This window comes from Orcinus orca, chromosome 20, assembly GCF_937001465.1.
Source record: "Orcinus orca chromosome 20, mOrcOrc1.1, whole genome shotgun sequence".
Lineage (NCBI taxonomy): Eukaryota > Metazoa > Chordata > Mammalia > Artiodactyla > Delphinidae > Orcinus > Orcinus orca.
The window spans coordinates 6,408,073-6,421,361 of NC_064578.1; the positions used below are offsets into that span (position 1 = coordinate 6,408,073).

The 13,289-nt window shown below is 37.9% G+C and overlaps 1 non-coding gene across 1 annotated transcript; it reads left to right on the forward strand.

Annotated features, from left to right (window-relative positions):
* The first annotated feature begins 693 nt into the window (after window positions 1-693).
* On the forward strand, window positions 694-800 carry LOC117196735 (U6 spliceosomal RNA). Its single transcript, XR_004477066.1, has one exon. It is a non-coding gene; the product is annotated as a U6 spliceosomal RNA (small nuclear RNA).
* Window positions 801-13,289: the final 12,489 nt, after the last annotated feature.

A 13,289-nucleotide genomic window follows, 5' to 3' on the forward strand; every position in this document is an offset into this window, starting at 1 on the left:
GATGTGGAAACAGAAGCACAGAGAGGTGATTTGACTTGCACAAGGTCACACAGCTAATAAGTGGCAGGGGGGCACTGTGGGACTTCAGAGCCAAAACACCTAGCCATGGTTCAACATGATCTCTCTAGTCCTGGAATTGCCACTAGCTGCTTAACTTTGTTGGAGCCACAGTTTCCTAATGAGTTAAAGACTTGAGTAGAGATCTTTAAGAAAATTTCCAGTCCTAACACTTAAAATATCATGAAAACCATGATCTTACAGAATCTTCCTCTGCCAAATGCTTTATATTAAAGTTACATTTATCACACAACCAAACACCCATATCTGGATACTTACTTTCTAGCAACAACTGCAAGATAATCCAGAGGAAGAATTAACTAAAAAACCAATCATGGTATGTAAGTCACAGGAAAAATACATCTCCTTGGAGGAATAAGGTTGCAGTTTATCAGTCCTAAACTCACGAATTTCCCCAGACACTGATGTGAGACCTACCTAGAGGGCAGGTTACAGAACTGGGTTTCCTACAATATGGTTTCTGAACTAACTAAAGAGCTTCCAAAGTATGTACATTTCCTGACATTAGGCAGCGGAAAATTTTTCCCCCTTCAGAGCAAAACGTCCCCCAGGACCTCCTAAAGGAGTTATAATTGATTTTAAACCATCTCACCAAACATAATTATAAGTACTTGTGTGCTCGCTTCGGCAGCACATATACTAAAATTGGAACGATACGGAGAAGATTAGCATGGTCCCTGTGCAAGGATGACATGCAAATTCGTGAAGCGTTCCATATTTTTATGTATATGTATAGCGGATTCACGTTGCTATAAAGCAGAAACTAACACACCATTATAAAGCAATTATACTCCAATAAAGATGTTTTTAAAAAAAAGTACCTGTAAGATTCCTCAAAATACCTCTTTGGAGTATCCATACAGAGACACAGAGTAGAGCTATACATTTGGAGAAGAATTAATATTAAATTTATTTCACCAAACACTGTGAACTACCCACTAGAGTGACCTACCATTCAGCTTACCTGAAGAGCAAAAATTTAAATCTAAATGATTAAAGTCTCAAATCTTATTTTAATAATACAAGCAGGATTGGACAGTATCTTCCTGCAGTGTGTGAAGTAGTTCATACTCGCTGTACTTTTTCACTGTGTGTAAAGAGGGACATCAAGTGGTCTAAGTTCTGGAAGACGGACATTTTCTCAAAAATCTTTTAAGCTCCTATGGCTCCCTGACAGGATGGATAGAAAAAAGGAGTGCAAAGGATAGAAAGTTTCAAAACACTCACCTTTTAAAAAAATTACTTGAATAATTTCAGCCAATTTTTGTAAGGATCAATTTTCCTTAGTTAGAGACAGTTTTCTTTTGGATACTCAGTCATATCTCAATTATCCCTGGTAGGTAAGGGATATAATACTGTTTAGAATACATAAATAATTTATGTATCATAGTATGTGTGTATGTAGGCATTTTGTTATATAGGCTATTTTGCTTTCCTATTGCATTTTTTGTTACATAATAAAGTTAATTTGTTATTCCTGAACAACAGCAACAACAACAAAAAGACCTGAAAAAGCCCAAAGCATTGTGAATGCTAAGGTAAAGTTGTGAAAAATAAATTTGCTACAGTATGCAAGGACTAAACCATACAACTTTTTTAAAAGATAGTTATAGCTTGCCTACATCTATGATTTGAAATGTATCCCAAATAAAAGTGCTGGGCACTTCTATTCCCATACACTTGTAATCCCTTTGTCCTGTTTATGGAACAAATAAATGAAGAAGAGCTTTATAACAATTTTCAGCAAGAAAGAAAAGTTAGGCTGCTGGATAACTGCACAGAAAGCCACTATTGACAAGAACCACCTGCCTACTATTATTTAAATGTTTCTCATATCAGAAAAGCATGAAGTTCTTTTGAGGTTGTTTCTCCCCTTAGTCCTTCAGGCCAGATTCTACAGGTAAGGGGGGAAATGAGAGGCATTACTACTTGGTCTTGCCTGAGCTATTGAGTTTATAGTAAAATAAAATAAAATATAGTAAAATAAAAATTAAGGGCTTCCCTGGTGGCGCAGTGGTTTGAGAGTCCGCCTGCCGATGCAGGGGACGCAGGTTCGTGCCCCGGTCTGGGAGGATCCCACATGCCGCGGAGCGGCTGGGCCCGTGAGCCATGGCCGCTGAGCCTGTGCATCCGGAGCCTGTGCTCCGCAATGGGAGAGGCCACAGCAGTAAGAGGCCCGCGGACCGCAAAAAAAAAAAAAAAAAAAAATTAAGCTAATGTGGACACTAAGCAACAAAAGAGTTAAACAAGTATAAATTGAAATAACAAAACTCATTCTATAACAGTAACACCTTCAGTTCTAAGTGAAGTGGAATGATCAATGAAGTACATGGGCAGGGGAGTCCCACCACCTCACTTCCAAGCCAGGTCAGCCTCTTCCAAACTCTAGCAAGCTATTTAATTGCTCTAGATCATGTTTCTTCCTATGTGAAATGCGAATACCTACCTCAACGGGTTATGGTGAGAAACAAATAATCAGATTGAAAGCATTTGTCAAAGTGTCTGGCACATAGCCAACACTCTGTACATGCTAGCTGCTACTCTTATTAACCCAGGAGTGAGATTATCCAACTGAAGGACAATATTTGGACAGGACATCCTGATCTGAGAATGTCTCTCATTTCTCATACTGACATAATTTAAGTTCTCCCTTTCATGAATTCTTTTTTGAAAACTTAATTCCAAAAGTAATACACATATATTTTATAAATAAAAAACACTAAAGAATAGGTTCCAAGTGAGAGTCCTATACCCATCTCCAATACCAACTGTGATTATTCTTACTTTAAAAGTCACAACTGCTCTTGGTTTGAGAACCAGTTTTGTTCTTCATTTTATATGTGTCTATCCGTTTATATGTTTAAACAAAAACAGATGTAGTTATTTATAATCTTTTAAAATAGAAATTGAATCATGTTATAAAAATTATTCTAATATTTGCACTTTCACTTAACAACATATCCAGGATCTCCTTCAGTATATGTTAGTGTGTGAAGATTTATGCTGTAGACGTAAATTTAATAGTAAATTTTAAATAAAGAGACAAGATAAGGACACAAAGCGTTCTTTCATCACTGGTTAACTTTTAAGAGCAATGACTGCGTTAAGATTATGTTGATTTTTTTAAGTCCTTTACCATTTAGAGATATCTACTGAAATATTTACAGATAAATTATATGATGCCTAGGATTGGCTTCAAAATAACTGGAAAAGGGATACAGACAAGGAAAATGAGGGGATAAAAATAAAACAAGATTGGCCATGAGTTAATAATTAAGCTGGTTGGTGAGTATATGAGTGTTAGACTATTCTCTTCTCTGTACTTTTAAACATTTCTGAAATTTTCCATATTAAAAAATTTTTAACATTTTCTATCTTTAAAATTTAGCTATTAAATTCCAAACAGCTATGCATTTAACTTACAGCAATTAATTTCTGATTAGTTTAATCAACAAAACCAATGGTTCCCAACACCCATCCCCTAAACAGCACAAACAAAAAACAACTTAGCTTCCTTGTAGTTTGAATGTTGCTATAAAAATCCAAATACAATAACCAGCCCAGAGAAGCAGTGTTCACTAATGTTATGGGAATATTTACAACAGGTGTAAATTATAAACTATTATAATTATTGCTTTTTAGAGTTAATGAAGAAGTGTTTTTTCTCTTATGTTGAAATTATAGCAGCTGGTTGAAAACAGAAAAACAGTTTAGTCTATGTACAGCCAAAAAAATCAAGAAGATAATGTTGTGTGCTTTATTCAGCCAGATAAAAAGACATACAATCTGGAGTATACTCACCAAAACTCTGCCCTGCTGAAGCCAAGAGGAGAACTTTGTTATGCCACTGGAGTAGAATAATTTTTTGAATCTTTGATTTGTATTTTGCTCTATGTACACCTCGATAGTTTCAAGGAGGCAGACAAACCCTTAATATCTTAAAGGGCACAGAACACAAGCTGCTTGGATTCTACAGTTCTTCCTGACTCTTGGCAATGTCTACACTCACTGAAGAGGTAGGTCCATGTGGGCTGAAGGCAGATGGGATAGCCAGAGTACCTTCTAGGGCAGCAAAAGGGAAAAGGAAAAGTTTTCTCAATATTGGAAAGAGGTCAGGATTCAGAAGGTGCAGTGAGACACAGAACCTGGCAAGACAAGAGGGTGTCTGTGTGGTGCACCCAGAGAGGCTGAATGGTTGGCCCCCCAGTCCTTTCAAAGATTCCTAACACCAAGCATGAACTAGAAACAGTGGAGGAGCAGAGTCTAGTAGGACCAAGCTAGCTGGACAATGGCCATCTCCATATTTTCCAGTGAGAGCCAATGATCAATGACAAGAGCTATGACCTTCACTATGGTTTGGCACCATTTAAGATCCTGAATCTTTGCACAATGTTTGGGACAAGAGAGCACTACACAAATATATAGACTTAATTACTGCCAGCCCAGAAGTATTATGAAATTTTACCTAGATTTGGGTTTAAGTGACTTTAAAGAAAATAAACATGTGCAATAGTTTTTACAGATCTGGGTTTGTGTTTGTTAATTCACACAGATGACTCCATTTAAAAAGCAACCATGCCAATAAAAGTGGCTATAAAGCAACCTGCATTTGGTAAGGTGTTTTCACATGTTATCTCATTGATCCTCACAGAGTTAAGAGGGTTCAGTGGCTCTCAAGCTGTTCAGAGTAGATGGGCAGGAGCAAACGGCTTAATGGAAGAGAGGATTTTCTCCCAGGCATCTATCTGGTCACTAGATATTTCCTTTGCTTAGCTGCATTCTCATTCTCTGTCTCTCTCTTTCTGTCTGTCTCTGTCTGTCTCTGTCTGTCTCTGTCTCTCTCTCTCTCTCTGTCTCTCTATCTGTCTCTCTCTCTCTCTCTCTCTCTCTCTCTCTCTCTTTCTCTCTCTTTCTCTATCAGAACAAGAGGAAAAATTTATTCAACTCTTCCTTTAAAAACATCTGTACAAAGTTGTCAGTTCTCAGATGAATTTCACAGAACCCAATGCCAAGGATGACTTGACTTCTTAAGGGGTTGTAATTTAGGCTGCCACCCAATGGTGGTAGTAAGTCATGGTGAAACCTTCTCATGAAACAGAAAAACAGAACAAAACAACGAAACAAATACTATTTGAGAAGGAAAAGAGATTATAACACTTTGCAATGCCTTCTTACTATCAGAAACAGATATCTTTCTTAAAACAACTCAACAGATGTAAAGTTTATTTAAAAAGTATTTTTCTATTGCAAACTTTTAAAGCCAAAGGATTTAATAGAAGTTGCCTCTGAGGAATGGGAGTTGGGGGAATGAAGCAGGTAAGACTTTCATTTCTCTACTTAGTACATTTCTATATTTTTGTATTGGTTACAATAAAATATATTACTTTTGTAATACGCTTAATTTGAAAACTAAAGAATTTTTTAATCAAAGGAATCTAATATCTAATTCAGTTCTTTTCCTCTTTATCACAAAACATCATTGCTAGTTCTCTTTTCCTTCTATGCCTTACAGGGAATGAAAAAGAAAACCCTCGTTTCTTTAATTGTTCACTTTTGTCATGAATAACCCTGCCCTGGCTTGTCCATGTCCTCTAGCCAGGAATTTCCAACTGTGGCAAGAACACCAGAGAAGGACTCAGAACCAGCATCAGAATTAAAATTTCACTCTCCATCAACCTACACCATCTGGTGAGGGTACAAGGCTGAATGCATCTGTCATTGCTTTTTCAGGCATACTCAGAGCAAACAGGCAGTAATCTAGGAGAGTAAGTTTTTTTGTTTGTTTCTTTTGTAAAGTTGTAACAGGAAAAATTTCTCCAAAAGGCAAAATGCATTTTAACATCTGCAAAACTTACTACAAATAATAAAAAAATAACAGAATAGCTACAAACATATAACTGTCCTTGTAAGAAAAAGAATGGGCTTTTTATTTTTGTAATGTGGGACTCATATTCTTAAGAGTGGTAGAGGGATATGAAACAGTGAAAGACACTGATTTGGCTTGGTTCAAAGTCCCAGCAGCCTCCTTTTCAACTACCGGCTTTGACTTCTATAAGTTTTCTTTGTACGTAAGAACTTGTCGTAGGTAAAAAGAAAACCATTCAGTCTCTCCAGCCCTCTGATTTAACTTTTCTTTTGTTCCTCCTTATTATTAGTAAACACACAATTTCCCCTAGAGGAAAATAAACATCCCTCTTAGCTGTGTCTTGACTTCCACAACCATAACATGTGCCCCTAACAATTCATTTCCACATTATTTTTCTTTCTGAGAACCCCCTCCATCCTTCAAAAATGTCTTCCAGGTTTAGACATGGTAGCTTCATTTGCATAAATTAATCATATTTTTAAATTTTTTCTCTTCACAATCCCCATAGCAACTGGCTTCTTTAGAAACTTCTACAGAGAGTCCAAAGATATCATATCTTTTAACTGAACAGAATATTTTGAATAGAATTAGTACAGGAAAATAAGATGGTTTCATTACCACGTCCTTGGCCTTTCATTCCTTTTATTTTTTTTTCTTTTGTAAAATAAAACTTTGTCAATTCTGCTATACAGAATTGGTTAGGTATTCTGGGGCTTATCAGTTATTAAAGAATGTGTATTTTAAAAGATGCTATCTCACCCATTTTAAAGAGCAGTTTTTCATGTATTCATTCCATAAGTATTTGAGTATACTAAGAACCGCTTGAAGCTGTGATTCAGGCAACTATAAAACTCAGAACTGCCCTCCTGCACCTGCAATCATGTTAGGTGACAATAAAAAGCAATGTATAATTAAACACTGAAACTGTAAAACAGCCCTATCAGCATTCAGGAAAAAAAAGGAAATCATCATTTTTGGTTGATGTAAGAGGAAGATGAAATTTGAATTGGGTTCTGAGAGATAGGCAGGATTTGAAAAGTTGAAAAAAGAAAACATTATTCCAGGCATCACTCCAGAAATAGAAGGCAGTATGAATATTTACATGCAGGGTAAATATGGAATGTTTGGAGGCACAACGAGTAGATTAGTTTGGCTAGAGGAGGCTAAATTGAGGCATACAAGACAGGGCTAAAAAGCTAGGAGATAAGGCTAGAGGGCAGGTGTAGAAAGCCTTGACCATCAGCCTGGATTTTATCTCATAGGTGATAGGATGAACTAGTTAAAATAGGAAATTAAAAGAAATTAGGAAGAGTAATCTAAAAGAATGTTTGAGATTACTTGAGGGCCAGACTTTCTCCCTACCTTGTTTTTTTCTTCCTCCATTTCCCTACTCCACTTTCAGGCAGAGTAATTTTTTTAAATTCAGTCTCTAAACACTTTTTATTGAATTATAATTAGCATTAAATATCATATTAGTTTCAGCTGTACATGATTCGACATTTTTATTCATTATGAAATAACCACAATAAGACCAGTGACCATCCATCACCATACAGTTGTTACCATATTATTGACAATATTCTCTATGTGTACATTACATCCCCATGGCTTATTTATTTTATAGCTGGAAGTTTGTACCTATTAATCCTCCTTCACCTGTTTAGTCCATCCCCCGACCCCCTCTTCCCCCGGCAACTACTAGTTTGTCCTATCTATAACTCTGTTTCTGTTCTGTTTCATTTGTTCATTTTGCTTTTTAGATTCCACAAATAAGTGAAACCACATGGTATTTATTTTTCTCTGACTTATTTCACTTAGCATAATACCCACCAGGTCCTTCCTTGTGGCTGCAAATGACAAGACTTCATTCTTTACTATATATATATATATAGAGAGAGAGAGAGAGAGAGAGAGAGAGAGAGAGAGAGAGGGAGAGAGGGAGGGAGAGAGAGGGAGGGGGGAGAGAGAGAGAGAGAGAGAGAGAGAGAGAGAGAGGAGGGAAGGAAGGAAGGAAGGAAGGAAGAGACCACATCTTTATCCATCTGTCAGTGGACACTTAGGTTGGTCCTATATGTTGGCTACTGTAAACAATGCTGCAATGAACACAGGGATACAAATATCTTTTCAAATTTGTATTTTCTCCAGATAAATACCTGCAAGTGGAGTTGCTGGATCATATGGTAATTCTATTTTTAGTTTTTTGAGGAACCTCCAGTTTTCCATAGTGGCTGCACCAAGTTACATTCCCACCAACAGCGCACGAGGGTTCCCTTTTCTCCACATCCTCACCAACACTTGTTTCCTGTCTTTTTGATAACAGCCAATCTGACAGGTGTGAGCTATCTCATTGTGGTTTTGATTTGCATTTACCTGATGATTAGTGGTGTTTAGCACCACTCCACGTATTTTGACCATCTGTATGTCTTCTTTGGAAAAATGTCTATTCAGGTCCTCTGATTTTTTAATGGAGTTGTTTGGTTTTTTGGATATTGTGTTGTATTAGTTCTTTATATATCTTGGACATTAACCCTTTGTCAGATATATCATTTGCAAATATCTTCTCCCATTCCTTGGTTGCCTTTAGATCTGTTGGTGATTTCCTTCACTGTGCAAAAGGTTTTTAGTTTGATATAGTCCCATTTGTTTATTTTTGCTTGTTTCCCTTGCCTGAGGAGATTGCTAAGACCAATGTCAAAAAGGTGACTGCCCAGTTTTCTTCTAGGAGCTTTATGGTTACAGGTCTTACATTTAAGTCTTTAATCCATTTTGAGTTTATTTTTGTATATGGTGTAAGAAGTGGTCCAGTTTCATTCTTTTGCATGTAGCTGCCCTGTTTTCCCAACACCATTTATGGAAGACACTATCTTTTCCCCATTGTATATTCTTGTCTCCTTTGTCATAGATCAATTTACCATGTGAGCAGGGGTTTATTTCTGGACTCTCTATTCTGACCCATTTTTCTATGTGTACGCTTTTGTGCCAGTACTGTACTTTTGATTACTAGAACTTTGTAGCATGCTACACATGCTGAGCGTGTGATACTTTCAGCTTTGTCTTTCCTTCTCAAGATTGCTTTTGCTATTTGGGGTCTTCTGTGGTCCCATACAAATGTTAGCATTGTTCTAGTTCTGTGAAAAATGCATGCATATTTTGAAAGGAATTGCACTGAATCTGTAGATTGATTTGTGTAGCACATACATTTTAAGGATATTGATTCTTCCAGTCCATGAGCACTGTATATCTTTCCATTTATTTGTGTCGTTTTCAAATTCTGTCATCTATATGTTATAGTTTTCAAAAGTACAGGTCCTTCACCTCTTTGGTTTAATTTATTGCTAGGTATTTTTTTCTTTTGATGCAATTGTAAATGGGACTATTTTCTATGTTTCTCTTTCTCATAGTTTATCAGTGTATGAAAATGCAACAAATTTCTGCATATTAATTTTGTATCTTGCAACTCTACTGAATTCATCTATTAGTTCTAATAGTTTTTGGTTGTTGGTCAGAGTGATCTTAAGATTAACAATTCTGTTGTGCCGTTTTTTGTTTTTTTAAATTTATTTTATTTTTGGCTGCATTGGGTCTTTGTTGCTGCACACTGGCTTTTTCTAGTTGCGGCGAGTGGGGGCTACTCTTCATTGTGGTGTGCAGGCTTCTCATTGAGGTGGCTCCTCTTATTGCAGAGCACAGACTCTAGGCACGCAGGCTTCAGTAGTTGTGGCACGCGGGCTCAGTAGTTGTGGCTCATGGGCTCTAGAGCGCAGCCCCAGTAGTTGTGGCACACGGGCTTAGTTGCTCTGCGGTATGTGGGATCTTCCTAAACGAGGGCTCGAACCCGTGTCTTCTGCATTGGCAGGCGGATTCTTAACTACTGCACCACCAGGGAAGTCCCCATATTGTACAGTTTTTAAATGATGCCATTCTCCTGGTAAAACAGTTCAATAGCTTCACAGGAACTTTCAAAATCCTACCGACTTAACATATGGCCTTTAAGATCTGGCCCCAGGTTGCCTCTCCAGACTTGTCACTTACACAATAGCCATCGTTCAAACACCCTTCCATCTGAATTAAATTCTCCTTCATTACTCCTGCCCCTTTCCCTTTTTTGTCTGGCATATACTTAATTCATCTTGAGGTCTCAGCTTAGGTGTCACTTCCCCAAGGAAGGCTCTCCAAGCTCCTCAAATCCAGATTAGGTTTCCTGCCATAAGTCTTATCCCTGACAGCATTTAAGACCTATATCCTTGTCTGTGGCATACCTTCAGGGAAGGGGTATTTTCCCCACCACCTACCAAATGGCCAGGAACATAAGAAATGCTTAAAAATATTTGTTAAAGAATGAAAAAGGCAGAAGGCAGAAAAAATAGGAGTCTATGACTGTTAGTCATAAAGTAGTAAGATTTAGTAGTAAGAGGGAACACATTTTGTGAGAAAGGGAGATTTGATATTGTATGTCAGTTTCCCAACTGATGCTCCTTATTTGTCCTCCATGGCTGTGTCAACAGAACTCTCCTCCTTCCTGCCTTAAATAGATACTTAACCTTGGCTTTGCTGTTTTGGCTTGTAAAATGATTATCTCTTCTTTGGTTATAGCACCCAATTTCTCTTTAAAGAATTACCCTCGGGCTTCCCTGGTGGCGCAGTGGTTGAGAGTCTGCCTGCTGATGCAGGGGACATGGGTTCGTGCCCTGGTCCGGGAAGATCCCACATGCCGCGGAGCGGCTGGGCCCGTGAGCCATGGCCGCTGACCCCGCGCGTCCAGAGCCTGTGCTCTGCAATGGGAGAAGCCACAACAGTGAGAGGCCCACGCACCTCGGGAAAAAAAAAAAAAAAAGAATTACCCTCCCCCATTCTGTATCGTCCTAAAGGGACTATAAATCAGGTCTTGACCTCTTTTAGCTAAGACTCAATGAGATTCTCTCCTTGACTTTGAAAAATTGAGTGTCCTAAGAGCAATCACCTGATGCTCATCATTCCTACAGTGGCACTTAGTTCCTCCTTCCTAGATACCTGGGCTGCCCTGGTTTCTGTGCTTTTAACTTGTCCTTGTTCTCAAACCTTATTATGAACTAGTAGAAATGTCCTTCTAATAAATCACCATTTTATTCAATAAGCCATTGTCAATTTCTGGTACTTGCAAAAAACAAAAGAACAAAAGCTAACAGGAAAAGAGAAAAAGAAAGAAGAAAGGGGAAAGGGAGGGGGAAGGGAGGGAGGGAAGAGAAAGAAGAAAAAGAAATGCAAGATATATATATAATTTTAAATTTTCTAGCAGCCTCATTAAAAAAAGAAACATGAAATTAATTGTAATGCTAGGTTTTATTTAGACCAATACATCCAAACTCAATATTTCAACATGTAGTCAATATGAAAACTATAAATATTTTACTTTTTTCAAGTCTTTGAAATGTGGTATATATTTTACACTTACAGCCCATCTCAATGCAAACAATACATTTGCAAAGGCTAAAGTGAAATGCAGTCCTTACAAAACAATGAAATGTGTATAACAGGAAAATATTTTACACTGCTATAGTTTTTAAATTTAACTAAATTTAAATATTCTGTTACTCAGTCACATTAGCCACCTTTCACGTGCTCAGTAGCAACATATGACTAGGCTTACTGTACTGGGCTGCACAGCCTTAGACATGATCAGCTCCAAGAGTAAAGACACTCAGGGGATGTGTTCTTGATGGATCTAGTAACTGGAAGGAATTGGAGGTTCTCACACTTCCAACAAATTCCATTATGAAAGGATTCAGAATTGTGTGAAGACCTATGAAAATATCTCTTCCCCCAAAATGATGTTTCCTTGGCTGTGTAACTAAAACAGGTTAACACATTATTGAGTGTGAAACCAATCCTCTGTATTCTACAATTCAACAGCATAGAGAGATCAAGGAGTTATCTTCCCTGTCTGGGAGTTTAATTCAAAGTTAAAATTACATTATTACTTTTAAATCACTTCTCATTTATTACATTTTGATGGGCAGAAAGAGACTTTGGGGACTAGCTTTAATTATAAGTATTTTCTATGTCAAATAAAAATGTAGAATTTTGAAGTTTGAAGAATTTGACCTTCATCCCTCAGACAATAATAGTCATTGTAAATTGTGGAGTAGGTCAGTGGCCATGATGAGGCCAATGTTTCAGGAAAAGGAATCAGAATCCAGTGTGAAAGTAGACTGGTAACAACAGAGGTCCAGAGGGAAGGTCTGGAGCTTCTAGCATCCTTAGCTGGTGTACATATGCTCTTACTTCTGTCAAGAATTGTTTTCCTCTTAAGCTGATAAGACATGTGCTTATCCTTCAAGATCATATTCATAGTCAGCTCTGTTTCCCAGATGCAGACTACAGAATGGATCCCTTCTTCATCTTTGCTCCCACAGAACCTCTTTCAAAATCCTGAACAGAAGTCAAATTCACAGAGGCAGGAAGTGGTATAGTGGTTACCAGGGGAGGAGGGAATGAGGAGTTATCGTTCAATGGGTAGAGTTTCAGTTTTGCAAGATGAAAAGTTTTCTGTGGATATATGGGAGTTACGGAGGCACAAAACTAAATGATTGGAAGGCCTTTCCCCAGGCTAACTCCTCCCCTTTCAGATCTCAACTTAAATGTCCCACTTTTAAGAGTCCTTCCCTTTTCCAGGCCAGAATGGTTTAGGTACCCTTGCTATACCCTCTCATGAGCCCCATACTTTTCATGTAGGGCTCTTATTATAACTGTAATCAATACCTAATTTTGTGTCATATTAGTTTGCTAGGGCTCCCATAACAAAACAGTTATGACCAGGTGGCTTAAACCACAAAACTTTATTTTCTCACAGTTCTGGAGGCTGGAAGTTCAAGATGAAGGCATAGGCAGGTTTGGTTTCTTCTGAGGCCTCTCTCCTTGGCTTTCAAATGGCCACCTTCTCACTGTGTCTTTCCCCCTGTGCATGTGCATTCCTGGTATCTCCCTGTGTGTTCAAATTTCTTCTTATAAGGACACCAGTCAGATTACATTGGGACCCACTCTAAGGGCCTCACTTTAGCTTAATCACCTCTTTACAGGTCCTGTTTCCAAATACAGCCACATTCTGAAACAAAATTCTGATGAATTTTGGAGGGACACAATTCAACCCATAACATGGGATCACCTCTATTGTTCCCACTTGGTAAACTCTATGACAACTCATCTCGTTCTCATTTCAGGACCTTTACAGTCGCTATTCCCTCTTCTTGGTACACTCTACCTCCAACCCTTCCTCCAACCCTTCATCCAACCCTTCATCCAACAGGTTTTTCTCAGCTTTCAAGCCTTGGCAATATCATCTGACAAGAGCCATCCCAGATCACCTTAA